The sequence below is a fragment of the Vicugna pacos genome, chromosome 25 (genome assembly GCF_048564905.1).
Source record: "Vicugna pacos chromosome 25, VicPac4, whole genome shotgun sequence".
Taxonomy (NCBI): Eukaryota; Metazoa; Chordata; class Mammalia; order Artiodactyla; family Camelidae; genus Vicugna; species Vicugna pacos.
In genome coordinates, this window is record NC_133011.1 from 13,382,617 (window position 1) to 13,405,791 (window position 23,175).

At 36.3% G+C, this 23,175-nt stretch overlaps 1 long non-coding RNA gene and 1 other non-coding gene across 2 annotated transcripts; one reads left to right on the plus strand and one right to left on the minus strand.

Moving 5' to 3' along the window:
- Positions 1–5,155: 5,155 nt before the first annotated feature.
- On the plus strand, positions 5,156–7,056 carry LOC140689196 (uncharacterized). Its single transcript, XR_012064080.1, has 4 exons — positions 5,156–5,243; positions 5,354–5,450; positions 6,177–6,226; positions 6,987–7,056. It is a non-coding gene; the product is annotated as an uncharacterized lncRNA (long non-coding RNA).
- A 9,072-nt stretch (positions 7,057–16,128) lies between these two features.
- On the minus strand, positions 16,129–16,291 carry LOC116285641 (U1 spliceosomal RNA). Its single transcript, XR_004195332.2, has one exon. It is a non-coding gene; the product is annotated as a U1 spliceosomal RNA (small nuclear RNA).
- Between the last annotated feature and the right edge of the window lie 6,884 nt (positions 16,292–23,175).

The following is a 23,175-nucleotide window of genomic DNA, read 5'->3' on the forward strand; positions in this document are numbered from 1 at the left end:
AGCTGTGAAGTGTGCCAGACCTAGCCTGTAGGCAATGATGACTATAGCTTCTATTCTGAAGAATATCTTTGGGGAACTCATTTATGAATGTCTCTTTAAACCCTGAGTCAGCACAATCTGCAAAACCATCAGCTGAAGGGAAATCTTAGTTTTTTGAACTAATAGTTTATTATAGGTGGAAAAAACACCTAATAGCAACAGAAAGGATGGAACAAGAGTGCAGCCTTTGAGTGTCAGAACTTGGTAAAGTCTGAATGGTTAACCTGTTCCTCTGGAAGACATTTCAGATCAGCAACCTAAGGCTTAGTGAGTCTAAACAATTTGCCCAGGGTCACTCGCTAACAAGCAAAGAACTGGGATTACAACTCAATTTGGTCTGAGAGGAAAACCCATGCTCTTAACCCCTAAATGGACTCCTTTGCTCTATTGTGATCCTTTAATACTGATCTGCACACACTGGTTTTAGTACTTTGCAGTCTTACTCAGTTTGGATAATTGGCAGGTCAGATTATCTACTGATGTGGAGCTATTCTGTTTAGAAGAGTTTGAGCTAAGTAGAGTATAAAATAATTTGATTCTTTTTAATCACTGCGGTACTCTGTAGAATTGTCCTGTCCTGTGTCTTCAATGAAATCTTGGACAGATTTCATAACTTTCTGGTCATTAAAATTTAGTCCAGTCCATTTTGTAAATTTACTGTCTAATTCAAAGTGTTCCTCTCCCCTATGCTGATCAGTCATTAGAGGATAGGATTCTGAAGGAGGGATGATTCTGTTTTACTCCTTCTTTCTCCCATCTGAACTATCACTTCTCTTTTGGGTCTAGCTCCTACAGAATTGGGGGTTAGAAGGAAGAAAGGAAAGGGGGAAGTTCTCTTGTATCACTGGCCCTAAATCACTTTTGCATAAGTTTCCTTTGCCTTGCTTGCCCTGGTTCCTTCAGATTCTGCTTAGGGATGCTGTGAAGTATAATTTTTCGAGATTGTGTTTAGCTTCTGTCCAGCCCCTTTCTTCACAGAAAACTTCAGGAAAAGGCAGCCATTTTTCTCCTGTTGGTCCCTGCCAGCAGTTCCATCTGGCTTATCCACAACTGGGTGAATCAACAGTTCCTTCCACTCCACCATGCCTCTCCATTGGGAGCAAAGACTTCATCTACCTTTACACACTGCATTGCAGCCACTCTCCCCGTGTGGCAAGTTGCGTCAGCAAATCTACTTTTGGAGCTATCCTGATCAGGCACACATGTCACTCTCCCAGAAATCTCTCGCCATGCTAAGCATCTCTCTTGTGGAATGAACACCCAGATGCAAACATCCAGACAAGGGCCACGGCACAGGACCAACTTCTAGAATTCTCTACCTCAGTTGGTCTCCATGCAGAGGTAAGTGGCCCATTGCAGAGGGATGGGGATGGGACAGGAAAGCTTTTCTGCTAAACTGCACTCCCCTGGCTCTCTGTCTACCCTGAGACTCTCTCATGCCTGGGCACTGGAGAGGGGCTGAGGGGAGGGGAGGTATGATTGCCTTAGTGGGCTGGTTCTCCTGAATCTTCTGTGAGCTGTGGAGAAGGGTTCTGGCTCCAGTTCTCAATAGCTTAATGATTAAAATATGTGTGACTTAAATTTTCTTCTATTCAGCTTTGGGATTTTAACCACAATTCCATCAGAATAGGAAAAAAAAAAAAACCCCACCACATTCAACATTGTATTAACCCATAGAAATAGTAATTTAAAGTGGTTACTGTCTAGAATGGGTACTGTTGCTTTCCTCAATAAATATTTTATATTTTAAAGAAAATAAACAAAAAAACCCTTGAGGAATACTAACTAAAAGTGCTTACATTTGCATATGTCCTTTTAACCATCTTTATGTACATTTGTGAATCACAACAGTGCTGTGGTGGAGATAAGGCTTCATTATCACCATTTTATAAATGAGAACACTGAGGCTTAGAGTGGTAAATAATGTTTCTGAAGTCTCCCTCTTTTTTTATTGAAGTATAGTTGGTTTACAATTTTGTGTTAGTTTCTTGTGTACAGCAAAATGATTCAGTTATATATATATATTTTTTCAGATTCTTTTCCATTATAGGTTATTACGAGATATTAAATATAGTTCCCTGTGTTGTACAGTAGAACTTTATTGTTTATCTGTTTTATATATGGTAGTGTGTATCTGTTAATCCAAATCTCCTAATTGTCCCCCACCCCCAGGTTTACCCCTTGGTAACCATGTTTGTCTTCTGTGTCTGTGAATCTGTTTCTGTTTTGTAAATAAGTCAATTTGTATCATATTTTAGACTCTACATTTAAGTAGCATATAAAATGTTTTTCTCTGTCTGATGTACTTCAATTAGCATGATAATCTCCAGGTCCATCAAAGTTGTACAGATAGCATTATTTCATTCTTTTTATGGCTAAGTGATAGTCTATTTTTATCTATCTATCTATCAATCTATCTATCTATCTATCTCACATCACCTTTATCCATTCATCTGTTGATGGACAATTAGATTGCTTCCATGTCTTGGCTATTGTAAATAGTGTTGTTGTGAACATTGGAGTGCATGTATCTTTTCGAATTAGAGTTCCCTCCGGATATATGCCCAGAGATGGGATTGCTGTATCGTATGGTAAGTCTGTTTTTAGTTTTATGAGGCATCTCCATACTGCTTTCCATAATGGCTGCACCAAAATTCATTCCCACCAACAGTGTTGGAGGGTTCTCTTCTCCACACCCTCTCCAGCATTTGTCATTTATAGTCTTTTTGATGATTCCCCTTCTGACCAGTGTGAGATGTAGATACCTCATTGTAGTTTTGATTTGCATTTCTCTGATAATTAGTGATATTGAGCATTTTTTTCATATGTCTGTTGGCCATCTGTATGTCTTCATTGGAGAATTGCTTGTTTAGGTCTTCTGCCCATTTTTGGATTGGGTTGTTTGTTTTTTAATATTAAGTTGTATGAGCTATTTATATATTCTGGAAATTAAGTCCTTCTCAGTCTCATCTTTTGCAAATATATTCTCCCATTCTGTAGGTTGTCGTTTTGTTTTACTTATGGTTTCCTTTTCTGTGCAAAAGATTATTGTAATTTCGTTTTTATGATTGGCTACATCCCTGTATATAGCTTATAAAATTTGTCACAATATTAAGTTTTAATTCTGATCGAATATAAAGTATATCTTTATTCTTTCCTATTTTGCCAAATACTTTCCAGGTCCTATATCTACTCTTTCATAAACAATATATATGTACATATATATATAATTAGGCATATGTGTGCAATCCAAGTAAATAACGAAGGCTTAGTGAAATATCTAACATGGGATAAGGTGAAAAATGGTTAGTTCACCCCATCTTGACCTCACTCCCTGTAATTTATCAGATGTCCTTTGGCAATGTATTTTATAAGCTATATTTTCTCTATTCTTCCTTCCTTCCTTCCTTCTTTCCTTCTCTTTTGCCTTGCTTCCTTCCCTCCTTCCCTCTTTCTTTTAACCTTCCTTCTTCACCACTTAATCTGCAGGCACTTTATAAACACATATAAGGCTAAGACATAAGAGCTGTTGTGTTCTAGGCTCTCGATAAATATACAGTCTAGCAACTAGAGGAGCTTAGGTGTTTGGGCTGCAGAGGGCTCCGAGTTGTAATTTATTTGTGAGAAACTTGCACAAAACACTTGTTTTCCCTTTTGGAAATTAAGGGCGTTTGATGGTCTCCAAAGTTCCTTTAAATTTTGAAAACAAAAACACTTTTAAAATAATTTCTATTTTCACAATCTAAGTCAGAATAAATAGACAACAAGAAATGTCAGCAATGTAAGTATTTCAGTGTAAGGTCTGGCTAATAAAATATTTTTCCTGTCCATGCAGATGATTAAGCCAAGGGCAGTATGTGCTGTCTGTAAGCCTGAATGAAGAAGTGTGGTGAGTCTGCAGAGGTCGACATGTTAAGAATAGACAATAGAGATTTGCCTGAAATATTTTTGAGCTGTATTACTGGATTATTAGAAACCCCAACCTGATTTTCCACAGGTCTGGTTTCACATACAAGTCAGCCCTATTCTTAGTTTGTTCTTTTACTATATTATTCTGACATAAAAGTGACAGACATTCATAGATTATTAGTAATAATATATCTCTGCAGCGATTTTTCCAAATATTCTTGAATTATCTTAAACTATTAGAAATATTTTTCTAAATATAAATTAATTTAGAAAGACACTTAAAGGTTTACATTGATTGTAGAATTTATTGCTACTTCATTTTTGTAAAATATATCACCTAAAATATGGACTTTATTCTTTGCACCCCAAATTTGATTGACAAATGCAAGCTTTTTTCATAAGTGTCAGTGGTAGTCTATGTATTCATTTATAAGTGGGACTGGTATTCTACATATATATAATATAAAATTTTAAGAGGATGTTTTAATTACTACATGATAAATTATCCTATTAAAAATATTTTTTACTGTTCAAGAAAGAATTTGTATTGCATGTGGTATTATTATTAGTTCTGAAATAGCTTATTTCTCCACAAAGTATTCTAGGGTTTATACACAAGTTGAATTTTAATGACCTCACCTGAAATTTCATACATTGTTAGCTGACTCTCAAATCAGGGCATTTTAGGGGATCAGCTGCATTTGCTTTTTTGCCAAAGCAAACGATGCCAAGGGCTCAGTTTATTAATGATGAAAGAGACTAAAAATCAGGACATGAATATTTGTAACTATAAGTTTAACAATACTACTTAAAAAATTATGTTATATGGCATAGCATGTACTTAGTTTGAAAATGAAAGTAAGTTAAGATTCTTTTGATGATGAGTACAGAAAGAACACTTTAAAGAGGAAAAGAGAGCCCCTTCAGGGTTGCAAGGCCACAGGCTCTGGGTCTATCTATGGAGAAGAGGCACCTTTCTGCCTGGGGTAATGATTGAGCTGCCTTTCTGCCAATAAGTTACAGAATTCCACCCCAGCCTTTAGAGCTCAAGAGCCTGGGAGCAGATACTGGTGACCCCTTGATTTAAAAGGTAAGAATGGTATTCCACTTGGTTCAGCTCATTTTGTATTCCCATCTCTGTCTGCACAGGCCCGGAGCCCTATGCTGTGGCTCTGCGTCCACACCCCTTCCAGTCTATGGTGATTGGCTGAGCTTTCTCCTCAGGCAAGAAGAGAGACTCCTGAGTCAACTGTGCGGCTCCCTCATGGAACAAAAGGGAGTAACGAACCTAAAAGGTGACCCTCAGTAACGTGAAAGACTATTACTTTCAAGCTCCCCTTGAAAGAGATGATTTTGAGGCTGTCCTTGCATTCTGGTCTGTTACATTAAGACATTTCTGTATTAGGAACCAGGACGCTTGGCAGAGAGGAACTAGAGAGATACTCATTGAAAGACTGGAAGGATCGCACATGGGGACTCTAATCCAATCCTAATTTTAGACGGTAAACTGTGGGAATAAATGGTGCTTTTTATTTACCTTTGTGTTTTCTCACTTTAAAAATCATGTTTCCTAATGGATAATTCTCTGGCCAGCAATTTACTGTTTTGAGAGTTGAGTGTAAATTTAAACAGCATTTTCATGGCACTTTAGAAATAAGGAATGATAATTTAAAAATCCTTCAAAAATGAAACAAGCTTGTTATATTTTGATCCCTCTAAAAGAGGCATAAGGAGAGATTTATTAACATCCATTTCCCACTTTTGATGCCCTCTGTAGGAGGTGCTAGTAGAATTCAGATATGTTTCTAAGCCTCAGAATGAGGGTCCTGCTGAATGGCTTATCCAGATGGAAGCAATAGAACTATTCTTCCTCATCATGTGATAAGTAAGCTTATTGAGGATTTTTGCTGAATAGAGTCTTGTTTATAAAGAAAATAGTATTTTAACTTGTTTTTAAGGTTATGTGCTCCCATATACTCATACTGCTGAGATTCCCCAACATTTCTGGTATGGCAAAGAATGCGTCTATTGGCCACTCAGAAAAGATGCCTCCCTTCAGAAAGACCTTTCTTTTTTTTTTTTTTTTAAACATTTTTTAAATTGAGTTATAGTCATTTTTCAATTCTAAAGTGGTAAGTTATGCAGCTTCTTGTTACAATTTTCAAGCAAGTTACCTCATTTTACTTCATTTAACTACCTCTGTGTCTTGAAATTGCTATTGTTCACAGATCAAATGGCATGGAACACATGTGTTATACATCTACGATCAAATATACAGGTAAGAATTTTTTTTTAGAATAGATCACATTGCCCAGTTTATGAAATTTAATAAATTCAATGATACTTTGACCATTAGGAGCATTATATAATTTGCATCTGAGATAATATGTAACCATTAATAAATCTATAAACCACACAGCATCTATTCAGATAGTATAATGTAGCAGTTTATTGTATACTATGTGAATTTTGTCAACAGGGAATCCCCTGATGAAAAAAATAGCATAATATTAATTACTAGCACCATCTGTGCAAAACAATAGGAAAAGCAGTATTTTAATACAATGACTTCATGCATGTCAGTTATCTTCAACATTAAATGCTGCAGTTTTGTTGATGCAGTTTACCTGTCTAATAATTTAAATAATGGATGTTCTTACAGAGGTTAAAACTATGAATAAATGAATTAAAATTAAATATTGTGAAATGTTTAAATGAGTATGACATGAATCTGATTCATTCTCCAAGAATATATCCTGTATGCATGTATGTATATACAAATTACAGTACCATCTGCTAGTTTTTTACAGGTTGAGCAATGAATTTGTTTTCCACACATGGAAGGTATATTGTAGATACTTTGTAGTGAAAAGATTATTCAGTTGAAAAGGTTGAGACAGTTGGTCTAACTATTGCCTGGCAGTGGTCAGACTCGAAGAGTGCCTTCAAAAGATGGGGGCAGGGGTCATTGTAGGAAAGATCATATTCTATTTAAATTTTGAGCTCTCAAGCTCACATTTTGCTAATTATGACAACAGATGCTGTTCCAAGACCAAAGGACCCCCTTTCATCGACATGTCCTTTTAAACTACTGTAAACTGCCACCTGGTATGTTCTTTTTATATATACACTCTAAGTTCTGGCTTCAATAAATATTTATTGAAAAAAATTAATGAATTATGTTTTGGAGAAGGACATGGTGAGCAAAGAGGTTTTTCTTAGCTGCCAGTACAAATCATCCCTTTTGTTGGCTCTTTAGATGGCTTAAAACCTCATAGTAACAGAGTTCTTTTATAACCATGGCACAGACTTCAGTGCCTCCAAGTACATAAAATAGGATTGGTAATCATTATTGTAGGAAACCTACGGACAAGCAGTAAACCTTTCATTGGGAGGAGTCTTTTGTAATAGCCATCAATCTAAACCTTTCGTTAAATAATACTGAGCAGTGATCATCAAGCTTCTTTACTTCACCGTGTTCTACTACAGCTAGAAAGACGCCTGCAGCCCATAGTTTCTACCTTCTAAGATAATAAAATTCTCCATTGGAGAGGGAGGATCTTGGAATTCCATTACGCATTTTAGCCCTAACCCAGAATTTCCACTCATCTTAAAAGTTGTATCCTGCTTGTTCTTTTAAACATAGTTCGGAATGAGCGTTAGGGCTGGTTTCATTATGCACGGTTGTATTTTAGAGCACTAAACACTAGCACCACACTCCTGGGCTTGATTTCTGAATTTCATAGCTTATGTGACCTTAGACATAATTGTCAAATTACTTAACTACTATTTCTAGGTTATAAAGTCATCCTTATAAAATGGAAATAATACTGCTTACATCTCACTAATAATAGGCTAGTGTAGAATGAGGTAACATCACGTTCATCAGTAATTATTACTTATTGCTCATCTGCTGGGGTAAAGGAAGTGTAGGAGTTAAAAAGGATGTCGGTCTTTCGAGAGTATCAATAGCCATTCACAGAATAAACGTAAGTGCCAATAACGGTGGAGAGAATTTCAAAAATCATTAGGAGGAAGGAAAAGTAAAGTTAGGTAACATAGTACAGGGGAATTCTTTCTAAAATTGTAATCTCTGGTACAGTCAGAAGTATGGGGCAGTAGGCACCCTCAGGCACAGTAGGAGGGAAAGCATGACGGCATATCTTTGGGGGAAGGAAAGCTTAGCAGCAGTTCATAAAGTCACATGCACGTGTTTTCTGACCCAGAAATTTTACTTATGGAAATCTATCATAGGGTCATTTTTAGCCAAGTGGTGAACAGGTGTAGCTGTCTCCTTTACTCCACCTTCCTCAAAAAACACATGAAAAACAAACATGCTGATACAAAATAACAAATACATAAAAATCAAGTTAAAAAATACACACACACGTGTGTAATAAGAAATCCTTAGTTTCCAGAAATAGAGAACTAAAAATCCAGCATGAAAAATGGACAATAATCACGCATGTGGATTTTGACCTAAAAGCACTGATGTTTTCATGCCCTCTGATACACAGGGGCAGCCTGCAGCTAGGTGGGATGAAGAGCTGGAACTCAAATCCTGAAGTAAAACTTCTGGCTGAAAAAGGGAGTTCTATGAGAAAAGGATTAGGAAAAATATTAATTGTCCCTCCAAGAGCTTTCTGTCTGTCCTGTTGTGGACATACATCGTGCATACAGACATAAATATTTTTAAAGGCTACTGAAAGGGCTTAGAGATAAAATCTTTTAGTCATCTTACATTTTAAGTAATAAAGGCAAAACGTGAAAATCTAAAAATATTTTCAGGTTCATATTCTATTTAACTGATAAATTTGCCTTTTCCTTTTTATGGATAGCCATATAACCAGCTATATCTCCTTTCCTTTTGGAGGGAAAAGAAAGTGAAGTTGAGGGACAAATTTTACACTGAACTATAATAATTGTGTAGTATTCTGTGGCCAGGTTAAGAACCCTGGCAGTCTTGGTTCCAGAAACCCTTACCTTAATTACTTAGGGAAACAATCAGAATGAGAAAGAGTAAACAGATGTAACAAAAATTTAAATTAGCACCTCAAGAAGAGGACAAAACTAAATAATTTCAAAGATATTTTTAAAAACTTCAAATAGTTAAAGAGAGAAGGAATAGAAATATCATCTTAAGAAAAGTAGAATACTACAAGAAACACTGGACTGACTTGAAAAAGAATGAAGTAGAACATTTGGAAGAAAAAAATATAACATTAAAACAGAAAACTCAGTAGACTGCTTAACTGATAGCTAGATACTCCTGAAGTGAGAATGAGAAGATGGGGAGACAGATCTCAGGAAAAAAGGCCCCAAAATGCAACCTAAGAAAGGAAAGAGGCTGACCACGTGAAAAAGCAGTGAAGTGAAACGGAGGATACAATGGAAATACACAACATACATCTAAGATTCCGTGATTGTGAGAATAGAGAGGGAAGAAGTATCTTTGGAAATATAAAACAGAAAATGTCTAGTATTGAAAAAGACATGATTGCCCAGGTTATAGCAAGCAGCACAGTGAGTTCTGAATAAGAGAAACAGAGAAGTCCTCTTAACTGAACCGGTTCTCTTGACTGACTCTGCAAATTAATGTGCTTACATTATTCCCTCTTAATGATTCTCATAGTGTGATAAATACAGCTAGGAAGTGACTGTGTGGTACATCAGTGCCCTATAGCTCCCAACAGTTGAATTCTGTTCTCAAAAAGTCAGTTGTGTTTTCTCCCTATGTGTTATGTTAATTATAAAAACCAAGAAAATATCAATATAAAACAAAGAAGTATGTCAAGAAAAACTAGGTTGAATGTTTTAGGTAAACTCTATAAAGACATGCGACTTTAAAAAATAAGAAGTGACATTAAGTTTTGGCACAAGAACTGTAAACTTGGGGTTAAAAGCCATAAAAACCTGGAACATGGTAAACACAAACACTTCCAAACAATGTCTTTAATTTCTAACACCCACTATAAAGACATTGAAATTGGAAATTGTGGATAGTCCATTATGCATGTGGTTCATGATAAAATGATCACATGAAAATCTGACTAACAGACTCATCTTAAAGGAAAAGCCATATACTACATCAAAAACTTACCAAATTATATAACTTATATATTTTAGTTTAAGTAAAATGTTTAAGATGAACAGTAATTAAAAAAAAAAAAGGATTCTCAGCTTTAACAATTTTTTTTTCTTCAAAGAGCTAATGGCTCTGGTAAGAGTAAGAGATCATCCTTTAAAAAAAAATCTGTATCCATGATTAACCTAAAGAACATCAAAGTCATGAAAAACAAAAGAGCAATTACCTTCCAAGAAAAAAAAATAAACCAATGACAGAGTTCAAATCAGCAGGTTTATCTAAGAATCCACTGTCAAATCCAAGATCATGAAGATTTATCCTGTTCTTCCAAGAGCTTTACGTCTTTAGTTCTTGTACATAGATTGTTGTCCCAGCACTATTTGTTGGATTAAATTGAATTGATTCCTAATTGAATGGGCTTGGAACCCTTGTCAAAAAACAATTGGCCATAGATGTATGGATTGATTTTGAGACTCTCAATTCTATTCCATTGGTTTTGATTTGTCTGTATGCCAGTATCACACTGTTTTGATTATTATAATTTTGTAGTAAGTTATGAAATTTCACCACCTTGGCTAAATTTATTCCTAGGTATTTTATTCTTTTAGATGCTACGGTAAACGGAATTGCATTCTTAGTTTCCTTTTTGAATTGTTCATTGCTGGTGTATAAAAATACTACTTTTTTTGTGTGTGTGTTGATCTTATACTCAGTAACTTTGCTAAACTTATTTACTAGCTCTAGTACCTTTCTTGTGGATTCTTTGGGGTTTTCTATTTGTAGTATCATGCCATCTGTACATCTGTAGATAGAGATAGTTCTACTTTTCTTTTTTTAACAGTTTGAATGTCTTTTGCTTCTTTTTTTTTTTTTTTTGTCTGATTTCTTCAGTGAAAACTTTAAGGACAAGATTGAATAGCAGTGGTGAAAGCAAGCATCTCTGTTTTGGCCTTGATCTTAGGGGGAAATCTTTCCTTTTTTCACCATTGAGTCTGTAGTGTTAGTTGCAGGTTTTTCATAAATGATCTTTGTCATGTTGATACACTGACTTTTAAAAGTAATAACTATTAGTCCAGAAATAAATCCATGCCTCTATGGTCACTTAATCTACAACAAAAGAGGAAAGAATATACAATGCAGAAAAAACAGTCTCTTTAATAAATGGTGCTGGGAAGACAGGACAGCTATACACAAAACAATGAAACTGTACCACTTTCTTATACCATATACAAAAATAAACTCAAAGTGGATTAAAGGCTTTAATGTAATGCCTGAAACTGTAAAACTCCTAGAAGAAAACATAGGCAGTAAGCTCTTTAACCTTGTTCTCAGCATTATTGTTTTGGATATGCCTCCTCAGGAAAGGGCAACACAAGCAAAAATAAACAAATGGGACTACATCAAACTAAAAACCTTTAGCACAGAGCAGGAAACCATCAATAAAAATAAAAGTCAACCTACTGATAAGAAAAGATATTTGCAAACAGTATATCCAGTAAAGGGTTGATACCCAAAATACATAAGGAACTGATGTAACTCAGTATCAAAAAACAGACAACACAATTAAAAATTGGACAGAGGACCTGAATAGACATTTTCTACAAAGAAGACATACAGATGGCCGACAGGCATGTGAAAAGATGCTCAACATCACTAATCATCAGGGAAATACAAATCAAAATGACTAGATACTACCTCACATCTGTCAGAATGGCTATTATCAAAAGGACAAGAAATAACAAGTGTTGGCAAGGATACGGAGAAAAGGGAGCCCCCCCCCCCCCGCACTGTTTGGACTGTAAATTGATGTAGCCACTATGAATAACAGTATGAAATTTCCTCAACAGATTAAAAAATAGAACTACCATACAAATTCAGCAATTCTACTTCTGGGTATTTATCCAAATAAAACAAAAACACTAATTAAAAAAATATATATATCCCTACGCTCATTGAAGCATTATTTACTATAGCCAAGCTATGTAGGCAACCTAAGTGTCCATCAATAAAATGGATAAAGAAGATGTGGCTTATGTACACAGTGGAAAATTACCCAGCTATAAAAAAAGAATGAAATCTTGCCACTTGCAACAACATGGATGGATCTAGAGGGTGTTAAGCTAAATGAAGTAAGTCCAACAGAGAAAGCCAAGTAGCATACGATTTCAACTATATGTGGAATCTAAAAGAAAAAAGAAGCAAACAAACAAGACAAAATAAGAGAAACGGAACTATAGATACAGAGAACAAGCTGTTAGTTATCAGAGGAAGGAGGTTTGCAGGGACAGGTGAAATAGGTAAAGGGGATTAAGAAGGACAGACTTGGCAGTTATAACATGAATAAGTCATGGTCAAGTAATGTACAGCATAGGGAATATAGTCAATGGTATTGTAATACCTTACATGGTGACAGATGATAACTAGAGTTACCATGGAGATTATTATATAATGTATAGAAATATTAAATCACTATGTTGTATACCTGAAACTAATATAGTATTGTATGTTCATTATAATTATATCAATTGATATAAATTATAATTCAATAAAAAATTTGGATATTTTTTAAAGCAAGAGAAATAAAGAAGAGGATTAAAAGAATTTCTGTTAAAATGATTTAATGCTATTGTTTTAAAAATTCAACACCACGTAACTGAATATTTATAAAGGATACATTTGGAAATACTGAAAAATATAAATTAAAAAGATGGAAAAATATGTATTAGAAAATAACCCCCCAAAAAGTTGGTCTACAATTTTAATAACAAGCACAGAGGAATTTACAGAATTCTAGTCTACATGCTTTTGGAAGGATACCAGCTCACAGAATCAGGGGGAGCAGGAAGAAGACATTGGAAACACCAGGAAACAAGGAAACTCGAAGGAAATCAGGAAGCAGGAAACATTGCAACACACTCCTGCAGGAACAGCCTGGCTTGTGTGTTGCCACAGCTGCCACTGCTGTCATCACCTCTGTTGCTGCTACTGTGAGGATTCTGACCCTCAAAATTCCTTGATTCCTTGTTTCACTCACTGTTCAGAGTCCTAGGAGCATGCATCTCGCTGACTGAGCTGGTGTCTCAGCTGTCTCTGGCTGTTAGAAGAGGCTTGTAGGAAGGCTTGGATTCCATGGTGGAGGCAGACACTAGGCAGTGGTCTCTGACCAAAATGATCAATAGTGAAGGAGAGGAAATTCACTGAAAGGAAACTGGGGAGACTTCCTGAAGAATAATATATGGTAATTTTTTAAATGTCTGGAAAGATACAATTAGAAGCAGCTGCCAATGTGGAAGGAAAGAAATTGACTAAACAGTGTTTTGAAAATTCTGTATCCTTATGTACAGTTTTGCAATTCTTTAACGATGAAATTGCACTCATGCATGGCTTATGTATTTTTTTAAAAATAGGTTTTAAAAATGGTACTTAAAAAAGAATTTTCACCTTTAAGAGTGAGAATTATATACTCACAGCACTTTTAAACTTTCATGGGAATAATTGATGGAAACCCCGCTTCAGCAAAATTCAAGGGAGGAGAAATCTCCCTGGGACTGCAGAGATTTCACCGTTGGCTAATCTACTTTTTTTTTTTTTCCTTGAAATGCGTTGGCTTCATCTACCTTTAGAAGTTTCTTCTGTTGAAAACTCTGGATGATTTTTTCTCTCTCTGAAGCCAGCCAGATACTTTGTAGTCAAATAAATTGTCAGAAAAACTGCTGTATCTAGAGATTTTGCTGTAGTAGAAATGTGGCCACAGCCTTCTCAGAGGAGCTCACCATTTGAGATTATATTAAAAAAAAATCAAAATTAAAAGCTGCATTATATCACTTTTGAATTAACCATGCTCTTAGGGAAATGTAGTTTTACATATGGGTAGAAATGTTTGTGTGTGGATGTATGCACGTGCACGCACATGTGTGTGTATGTTAGTGATAGAGACAAAGTGACAGAGACAGACTCATTCCAGCTCTGTAAGGCCAATATAGATAATTAGATTCCGAGAGAAATGACCTGGTTGGAACTTAAAACCAACTGAAATTTGTACCTTTATTAATAATATCTAACATTGTAACTGAAGTTAATTGTCTACAACATAATCCAAGAGGGTTACCTTTTGGAGGTCTCTTCTGTGATACCTATGTATCCATTCACCCACGATTTGATTCATTCATTTATTCATTTAACAAATCTCTGGTAAGTGATTATTTGATGGCACTTCTGCTAGACAATGAAGATGCAGAGTGAATCAAACACAGTATAGGGGAGAGAAGTGCAACTAGCCAGGCAATTAATATGGACCAGTGTGATCTGTGCTGGGATATCCAGGATGATTTGTGAGCTCTGAAAGAAGACATAACATTGAAGACTGGAGTGAAGATTTGGTGGAGGAGAGTGTTGGGGCATGTCAAGAAAGCAAAATGAAACTGAGTCTAAAGGGTGGGAACCATAAGTAGAAAAGTAGAGATTTTTAAACAACTAACTGATCGACAGGGTGAGATCTCTTGCAGATTCTGGGGCAACAAAACCGAATACTTTAGGGACGTCATTGTTTTTAATGTACTTGAAGCTTGCATGACTGGATTGGTAAGAGGGGACATACAGTAGACATCGACTGTTTTTACTGTTCAGTATACACTCACCTTTTTTCTGGGAATGATAAACTGAATTCCAATTGGGGAATTAGCTTCTCCCCTCACACACTCCCTATGTACGCACGCATGCACACACGCACACATGCATGCATACAGCACATAAAACTGAACCCAGGACCTTGGACCTATCAATTGTATCCATTTCTTTAGGCACAGTAATTGGTCAAGACTTAAGCATGTACCCCAATCACAGCCGAAGTACAACTTACTTGGCAGTTTCCAAGAAAGAGATATTGACTCTTCTGTTCGGCCTGAAGCCTGAGGGAATGTTGGGGCTGGAGCTTCAGGCAACCTCTTGCTACCATGTGACGCTTGATGCTGAAGCCAATATGACAGAAGGCAGAGTAAAGAGATGGAGAGAAACCAACTCCTAATTATATTTTCTGGGCCCTGAATCCAGTCTTGTTATTTTATGTGAGCCAATAAATTCCCTTTTTGCCTAAATGAGCTGGTTGTAATTTTTTTCACTTGCCACCAAGAGTCCTAATTGATGCAGTCCACAAAGAGGACGCTGTGCGGTGGGGATGAAAAAGAAAGAAGCTAATATTTCTTAAGCAACTATCCTTGTCCCCACCAGGTGAAGCTAGGCACTGCTGTTTTCTGGGTTTTAAGGTTCACAATATTCTAAGAAACCAAGTGAAAGCATCCATCCTAGTACAAAGGTCTGCTGTTTAATTCTAAATCCTATTCATTGTACGTTGTGCTGTGCTGTTGGTTTAAGGTTTACTCTAGGCCAACATTGCCTTTACTGTTTTAGGGAACACTAGTGTTAGGTGAAATGTTAATAAGTGTTATATGACGGACAAATCAAATTCTTTAAAAAAAATTTTTTTTTAACGGAGGTACTAGGGATGAGATTCAGGACCTTGTGTATGCTAAGCATGCGCTCTACCACTAAGCTATATCCATACCCACTCCCAAATTCTTAATATATAAGATACTCTTAAAATGTATGAAAAATATTAAACTTACTTGTGGGTTTGATCTTTTTTTATATGTCTTGTAGAAATGGTTCAAGGGGTCTGATGAGGGATCACCTACAGCATAAATTAAAGATGCTTAAAAACTATGCATTGGTGCACAGGTGACATTGTCAGCCTACACAATGTATTGATCTAGGGTTTTTATTTGAGAATTAAGTTTGTGCTTCTAACTTCTTGGGGGGGATATTATTCCATGTGTATTGGCAATAGAGGTTCATACTACAAATGGCTGATGAAGGGAAGTTTTTAATAAGAAAACAGACTTGAAAAGGTCTCAGATAAAGCAACAAAGAAAATCAGAATGATTCAAAGTGAATGTGATTAATGACAAACGTAAATTTCCAAACACTACTGTGAGGTAAACTGTCCAAGATTAAATAAGTAAATATTTTGGGACCTGCCGTATGTAAGGCTTAAAACATTAAATTTGTGTTACTCTCTTTGCTACAATTTACTTTTTTTCCAGGAGAGAGCATAAACACAGTCCCCTACTACCACAAACTAGGTAGTCCAGTTTCCCACTTTTGGGGAAACTGCAGGGGTCGCACGTCCAGAGTGCAGCGGATAAGCCTCGCCCTGGGAAAACCACTTTCGTGATCACAGTGTCTTGCCTGCCAGGTAAGTACAATTTACTTTTTAAAATGAGGATTTTATAATATCCTGGAATTAAAATATTGGAATGTATTTGGTGCTGCGCCTAACAGGAAGACCTGGCTCAGAAATATTATTCCTGTTACGTGGGGAAAAAAGACACAAAACACTGTTCTTGTACAAAGGATGGGTCTTTTTACATCATATTATATTACGAAATGTACAATAAATTATTATTCACTTTATGTAGACATTTTCTTTTTGTTCTTAATTGGAAAAAATATTTAATTTCTGTAAAGGTACTTTTGTTCAGTTACAGAATTTTAAAACCCTATGAAGAAAGTTAGATTTCTTGCAGCAGTTATTTCTTCTGAGACCACTTTTGTTACCTGCTGTAATGTAAGGGAGGCTTACTTTCTGAACCTATTAGTTTTACATTGGGAAGAATTTGTAAGATGATTTTTCTTAATTCTAAAAATGTGAGGAGTTTTTGTAGGAAGCTCTCTATTTTACTGCCACATCGCTAGATGTTCAGTGGTTCAAATTCTGTCACAGGGGCTCAGGAGTGTCTTGGGATATGGACACCTTGGAGACTGTCCTCACAGGACATGTTATAAGCAGGTGGAACAGAGTCTTGCCTGCCGGAAGATCAATGAGTTGGCTACTTTCTAAGGGAAGTTCTAGACAGCGCCACCTTCATGAGTCTGCAACCTCTGCATTCACACTCAAAGCCCTGCACTTAGTTTTATGCTCGGCTATAATTATCACGAGATTCTTAATAATTTTTGATTATGGGGCCCTGCGTTTTCATTTTACACTGAGCCCCATAAATCATGTACCTGGTCCTGCCTCTAGGAGCTGGGTATATACATAGCAAATAAAATGGGCAAAAATTGTTGCTCTCATGAGATGTACATTCTAATAGGAGAGACAAAAATAAACAACATAAAAAATACGAAATAAGCAGCTAAGGGATATAGCCTAAGGAGAAAAATAAGGCATGGAGTGGAGATGGAAATTATGTGTGTTTGAGGGTGGGGTGGAGTCTGAAAGTTTAGACAGGTTGACCAGGAAGTCATCAATGAGAATGTGACATTTGAATAATGACCTGAGGATAGTGAAGAAGAGAACCCTACTAAGATATGGTGAGAAAGACTTCCAGACAGAGTGTCAGCTTGTGCAAAGGCCCCAGGAGAGTGTGCCTAGAACAGTGAGCTGGCAAGTATAGCTACAAGAGGGGGAGAGTAGTTGAAGGGGAGGTCAGAGAAGGTACTGGGGGACTTTGGATTCATTTTATGTGAGATGGGAAGGTGCAGGATGGCTTAGGCAGAGGAATAACATGATCTGAAAGATCACAGTGGCCATGTTGAGAATAGAATGGGGAAGCAGGAATAACTAAGGGCCCATCAGTGAAGACCATACACTTTGCTCCTTCAATGAGGCTGTGCAGCCTGTGGCTCCCAGGTCTTGCTCCAGTGGAAGGTGGAGGGGCTGATTGCTTCTAGATTCCAACATGGCTCCTGACTTCTGGATTCAGTCTTTATCTCAGGCCCTTTGACCTTTCTCTTTCTACACATCCTTCCCAATCTCTTACTCACTGTTACAACTGGGAATCCTTTCTAGTCTGTGGGCAGAGAGGGTTTGAACCCTACCAGTGTTATGCATTAGAACAGTCTGCTACCCAAAAGAGAACTAACAAAGGACTGGCTGTGTATCCCAAGCCTTACAGGTTGAAGCTAGAGATAGCACTGTGAAAACATATCAGTCAATAAGAAGACAAGAAGCCCCACTTCTCAGTACTCTGGAGACTTGGGAGTCATCTGGAAATACAGATTCTAAGGAAGAAGAGTGAAAACTGATCATCAGCATGACTAGTGAATGGGAACTTTTTGCCAAGGTGAGGAGAATACCTATTGGTGACAATGGAAGGATGTACCTGTATGGCCATATGTTTCCTGTTATGTAAGAATGTACTGCATCCTTAAGAGACCACAGGAAGGGCATAAACATATACAATCCACCAGTGGGTTGGGGATTGGCAGAAGGACCTCCATCTCCACCTCATTCTGTTTGCTGCTCATCAGTTTTCTCTGCCAATCTGTGTTGCTTGTTGCTGACTCAGACACTTTCTCTATAATTCATCAAGCCCCAGTGCCCAGCACTGTTTGATGATCACATGTATGATACCACAGTTTAAAATCCCTCATAGCAAAGCTGATTGTCCTTATTTGGGTCAAATATCCAACTCTGATCCAGGAAGTTTTGGTCATTAGGATGAAGGTCAGCACAGCCTTCTGGGGGTGGTCGGTGAGACATTTTATGGAGAAAAAGGGTTTTGCCTGAGAGGAAGGCTCAGGTCCTCTAGTTTACTGTCCCTGTATGCTTTGTATTATATAAACTATACTTTAAGAGATTTTAGAACCTATCCCACATTGTTAGAGTCTACACAGGCTAGAGATATACGTGGGGAGAGAGTTCTTTCACTCTGTGAGGTTGTGGCAAAGATTAACTCACTCTACCCCTCTATGTTGACCTTGGGATAAATACCGTTTATAAATCAAATCATCTGCTTGGATGTCACATTTAGTAACATGAGCAGTCATTCTTTTCTTCAATTATAAAAACTTGGAAGCAAAATTTGATAAGCTAAGGATACCATGTTGTAGTGTAATTATATAGATATGGTTTTACTGGAGACCAAGTTTTTCTTTATGTTGTGGAGTTTGATTGCTTGTTTACTAAATCCTATGAGAGGCAAAATCAGGTTACATTTTAATATTTATTATATAAGATAATTTCTTTAATGTTTTCTTAGTTTTAAACTAAAAGTGAATTATCAAATGACTTCTGAATAGGAACTTAAATACTTATCTCAAACATTTCTCATAAGCACTAAAGGAGTACAAATCTCTTTTCTGAAGGATGACAAATAACTCAGTTTCTTCCTGAGCAATTTTTATCCCTTTTTCTGAGTGTTAAATTTAATATTCTTAAATTATAGTCTACAAAGATTTAATCTTGAACTATATTAAAGGGCGCTTATGTTACTTTATTTTATTTCCAAGAGGATTTCCTGTGTTTAGTTTATGCTTTTTTATACTTGATAGAACATATACCAAGCCATCACATTGTATTAGAATACTGAAACACAAAGGAAGAAGTTCAGTAAATTAGTAGATAGATCTTTAGAACACATATTTTGTTTAAAATTTTAATCCTGATAATTTTTATATTTTTAAATCTATAAATAATTTCTTTTTAGGATTCATTGTAGAGTAAGAGGGAAGAGGCCCCTAAAGGTTATTTATCTGTGCTGTACTTTGTTTCAAAATATTACTGTACAGTCTCAAAATGTCTTCACAATTATGTCCTTACTAAGGGTATTTGATATCTATGGCTAGCTATGTGACAAATTGGCCCAAAACTGAGATGCTCCAAATAGTAAATATCTATTATCTCACATCTTCTGTGGGTCAGGAATTCTGGTGCAGCTTACGTAGTTGCCTCTGATTCAGGGTCTTGCACAGGCTGTAATCAAGGTGTCAGCTGGGTCTGCATTTTCATCTCAAGGCTTAGCTGGATGAGGATCTGCTTCCAAGCTCAGTCATGCAGTTTGCGTGCCAAGAGCCCTAGATTTAGTCTTTCTTGGGCTGTTGGACTGAGGGTTTCAATTCCTCACTGGCTGTTGGCCAGAGGCCTTTCTCAATTCTTTGCCATATGGGCCTCTCCATAGGAAAGTTCATAACACAGCAGCGTGCTTACACGAGACAAAGGGCCGAGAGAAACAGAGAAAGTGGACAGAAGTTAGAGATTCTGGGATTTTTTTTTTGTAGCCTAATTTTAATATTGACATACCATCACTGTTGCCATACTATATTCGATAGAATTTATTCACTATGTCCAGCCCACACGCAAAGGGAGGGAATTACAGAAAACATGAATAGCAGGAAGCAAGGAGCATGTGGGGCCATTTTAGGGGCTGCTTGCCATTCTGATTGTTGTAAATTGGTAAATGGTAATTAGATAAGCTTTTTTCCACCTTTTTTGTTTGTTTGTTTTGTAGGAGCTTCAGCTGAATCACAGATGACTGACAACCTACCTGAGGTAGTAAGGCTTTTCTGTGAAATTCAGAAGCCTGGGGTTCTGAAACTAGCTTCATTACCTGCGACCTTAGATGTTTTGTGCTTTAAATCTTTCATGACCCAAAATAAGGCCTCAGGAGATGTTCTGAGAACACAGCTGAGTATAGGAGTGAGATGGAGTAGCCAAGAGCTACATAGTGTGGGGCAGAGGGAATCCAAAAGACAATCTCCAAATGGAATGGTGAGAAAATTACCCTGGTACTAGAGCCAGACAAAAAGGCACCAAGAAAAGAAAACTACAAGCCAATCTCTCTGATGGATGTAGCTACAAAAATCCTCAGCAAACAACTAGAAAACAGAATTCAACAACACATTAAAAGGATCATACACCATGACCAAGTAGGATTTCTCCCCGGTATGCAGCGGTGGTTCAACAATCTGTCAATGTTGTACACCACATTAACAGAACAAAGGATTAAAATCACATGATTGTCTCAATAGATAAAAAAACATTTAACAAAATTTAACACCCTTTTATAATAAAAACACAAAAAAACTAAGAATAAAAGAATATTACCTCAATGTAATCAAAGCCATATATGAAAAGCTCACATTTAACATCACACTCAGTGGTGGAAAACTGAAATATTTTCTCTAAGATCAAGAACAAGGCAAGGATGTCCACTCTTGCCTCTTCTATTCAGCATAGTACTAGGAGTTAAAGCATTTAGACAAGAAAAAGAAATGGAAGGCAGTCAGATAATACAAAGGAGAGATAAAATCATCTTTGGATATTAGAGGACATGAACTAAATATTGCACACACACACAAAATGGTAGAACTAATAAACACATTTCACAGATTTTCAGGATACTAACCAAAATATAAAAATCAGTTGTGTATCTAAAACACTGTGAATGTAAAAATGAAATTCAGGAAAGAAATCCCATTTACAATAACATCAAAAAGAATGAAATACTTAGGAATAAATTTAACCAATGAGGTGAAAGACATACACTGAAAACTACAAAACATTGTCAAAATTGAAGGCACAAATATATGAAAAGACATCTGTGTTCATGTATTAGAAGACAATATTGTTAAAAATGCCCAACTTTCCCAAAGCAACCCACTGACTTAATGAAAATCCCTACCAAAATACCAGTGACATTTTCTTTTAGAAATAGAAAAAAAAATCCTAAAATACATTTGGAGCCATAAAGGATTCTGAATAGCCAAAACAATCACGAGAAAGAAGAACAAAGCCAGAGACCTCACACTTCCTGACTTCAAAACATACTACAAATCTTCAGTAATCAAGGGTATCGTGCTGGCATAGACAGCCAGACATAGAGATCAATGGAACAAAATAGAAAACTCAATAATAAATTCATATACATATGGTCAAATGAGCTTCAACAAAAGTGCCAGGACTACACAGCAGGGAAAAGACAAGTCTCTTCAACAAATGGTGTTAGGAAAACTTGATAGCCATATCCAAAAATGATGAAATGGACCTTTACCTCACACTGTACACACAGGTAAACTCAAAATGAACTAAAAACCTAAATATAAAATCTAAAACTCTAAAATTCCTAAAAGGAAAGAGGGGAGAATCTTTATAATATGGTCTCAACGATGATTTCTTGGATATAACATCAAAAGCACAGGCAACAAAAGGAAAAATAGACAAATGGGACTACATCAAAATAAAAAAATTCTGTGCAGTAAAGGAAATAATTAACAATGAAAAGGCAACCTAAAGGATGAGAGAAAATGTTTGCAAGCTATACATCTCATAAAGGGTTAATATCCAAAAAAAATATATAAGGAACTTAATAGCAAAACCCCCCACAAATGACCTGATTAAAAAATGGGCAAAGGATTTGAATAGAGTTTTCTCCAAAGAAGACGTACAGCTAGTTAACAGGTTCATGAAAAGGTTCTCAATATCACTAATCATCAAGGAAATGCAAATCTAAACCACAATGAGATACCACCTCACACCTGTTAAGATGGTCAATATCAAAAAGTCAGAAAATAACAAGTGTTGGTGAGGATGTGGAGAAATTGTATCCCTGTGCGCTGATGGTAGGAATGTAAAATGGTGCAGCCACTCTCCAAAACAGTATGCAGGTTCTTCAAAAAAACTAAAAATAGAACTACTATGTGATCCAACAATTCCACTTCTGTGTACTTATCCAGAGAATTGAAAACAGGCTTTTAGGAGGTATGCATTTGCATTTCCACGTTCATTGTAGCATTATTCATAATAACCAAGAAATGGAAACAACCTGAATGTCCACTGATGGATGAATGGATAAAGGAAATTTGCTATGTACATACAATGAAATACTATTCTGCCTTAAAAAAAGGAAATACTGTCATATGCAACATGAATGAATCTTGAGGACATTATGCTAACTAAAATAAGCCAATCACAGAAAGACACATGCTGCATGAATCCACTTACATGAAGTATCTGAAGTAGTCAGCTCACTGAAACTGAAAGTAAAATGTTGGTTGCCAGGGGCCAGAGGGAGGAGTAAATGATAAACTATTCAATGAGTATAGTGTTTCTGTCATGCAGGATGAAAAAGTTCTATTGATGTACAGAATAACAATACTGTACAATACACAAAGTTTTGTTAAGAACATGGTCTGTTATGTGTTCCTTACCTCAATAGAAAAAAATTTAAAAAGTAGATTCTAAGCAATTGATTAATTGATAAAAGAGCTCTTTAACATGACCAACATGGTGACAAAGGTAAGTTATTCCCCAAACAACAAAAAACATACAAGTATAACAATAAGAAATTAGACACTAAGAAAAATAC